The sequence below is a fragment of the Colobus angolensis genome, unplaced genomic scaffold, assembly GCF_000951035.1.
Source record: "Colobus angolensis palliatus isolate OR3802 unplaced genomic scaffold, Cang.pa_1.0 Scaffold161, whole genome shotgun sequence".
Taxonomy (NCBI): domain Eukaryota; kingdom Metazoa; phylum Chordata; class Mammalia; order Primates; family Cercopithecidae; genus Colobus; species Colobus angolensis.
The window spans coordinates 5,263,786-5,265,409 of NW_012114722.1; the positions used below are offsets into that span (position 1 = coordinate 5,263,786).

Below are 1,624 nucleotides of genomic sequence, written 5' to 3' on the forward strand. Positions count from 1 at the left end.
AGATCTTATGCATCAATTCTGTTTTGTGTCTCATATCTTGTATACTTTAGAAGAGTTTATCACTTAAGTAGGAAAATAATTATGCACAGCACTAATATTCTTTGGGTTCTCAAAATGTTAAATAAGTGTAATTACATAGGAAAATATCAGTTTTAGACATATGCAGCTACTGGAGTTCTTCCACAGTTTATTTGTGTAATGGTCGTGTTTGATTTCTCTAGGTCATAGCTGAGTATGTTGTATAAATAAAGGAGATGTTCAAATAAAAGTAGGGCTTGACTTTCAAAAAGGGGATGTGTTGCCTCATATTCTATGGGGCTATATGCATTTCTAGATAAGATATTACTTTAGAGCCGGAGCTGCCGCGCCAGTCGCGTAGCAGGTCCTCTACCGGCTTATTCCTGTGCCGGAGCTTCATCAGCACAGCGGCCAGCGAGACGTGCCCGCCTCCCCCTTTCTTCCTCCGCTCTTTCTCTTCCCTCTCTTTTAGTTTGCCTGGGAGCTTGAAAGGAGAAAGCACAGGGTCGCCCCAAATCCCTTCTGCTTCTGCCCGTCACAAGTGCCACTACCGCCATGGGCCTCACTATCTCCTCCCTCTTCTCCCGACTATTTGGCAAGAAGCAGATGCGCATTTTGATGGTTGGATTGGATGCTGCTGGCAAGGGAACCATTCTGTATAAACTGAAGTTAGGGGAGATAGTCACCACCATTCCTACTATTGGTTTTAACGTGGAAACAGTAGAATATAAGAACATTTGTTTCACAGTATGGGATGTTGGTGGTCAAGATAGAATTAGGCCTCTCTGGAAGCATTACTTCCAGAATACCCAGGGTCTTATTTTTGTGGTAGATAGCAATGATCGTGAAAGAATTCAGGAAGTAGCAGATGAGCTGCAGAAAATGCTTCTGGTAGATGAGTTGAGAGATGCAGTGCTGCTGCTTTTTGCAAACAAACAAGATTTGCCAAATGCTATGGCCATCAGTGAAATGACAGATAAACTAGGGCTTCAGTCTCTTCGTAACAGAACATGGTATGTTCAAGCCACTTGTGCAACACAAGGAACTGGTCTGTATGAAGGACTTGACTGGCTGTCAAATGAGCTTTCAAAACGTTAAGTGAAACTGGATATCTAACCAAGGACATGTTTGATAAAATTGGCCTAGGCTTGTTACAACAAAATTAGTTTGTATCTTGGTTATTAAACAGTATCTGGGACTCGTTTGGGCAGAATATTATTTTGTTGCCAATTATTGTTTACCAAGTATGATGTTGCTATTTAGCAACGTGCTTGGTTTTAAAGAAATTCTCCTTGGGAAAAAAGTATCCTTTTTAAATTTTACTTCCCATAAGTGTAAATGCCTGGACATAGCTATTGTGAAACCTTTAAATAAATTGGTTTGAGTGCTTAAAAAAAAAAAAAAAAAGATATTACTGAAGACATTTAGCATAATTTTATTTAGGATTAAACAGGTTTCAAAGAAAAGTTGAAATCAAACATCTAGTTTACACATGCTTCTATAAAAATGTGATTCACAGTAAAATATTCTATCCAAGTTAGGGCTTGTTTGGAGCTGCAAGTTTTAATTTTACAATTGGTAAAACTGAGTAGAGTTAATTATTTTT

The 1,624-nt window shown here is 38.7% G+C and overlaps 1 pseudogene across 1 annotated transcript; it reads left to right on the forward strand.

Moving 5' to 3' along the window:
* Window positions 1-348: 348 nt before the first annotated feature.
* Window positions 349-1,408, forward strand: LOC105508405 (annotated as a pseudogene). The gene is made up of 2 exons (XR_001001263.1): window positions 349-382; window positions 491-1,408. The product of XR_001001263.1 is annotated as an ADP-ribosylation factor 4 pseudogene (transcript).
* The last annotated feature ends 216 nt before the right edge of the window (window positions 1,409-1,624 follow it).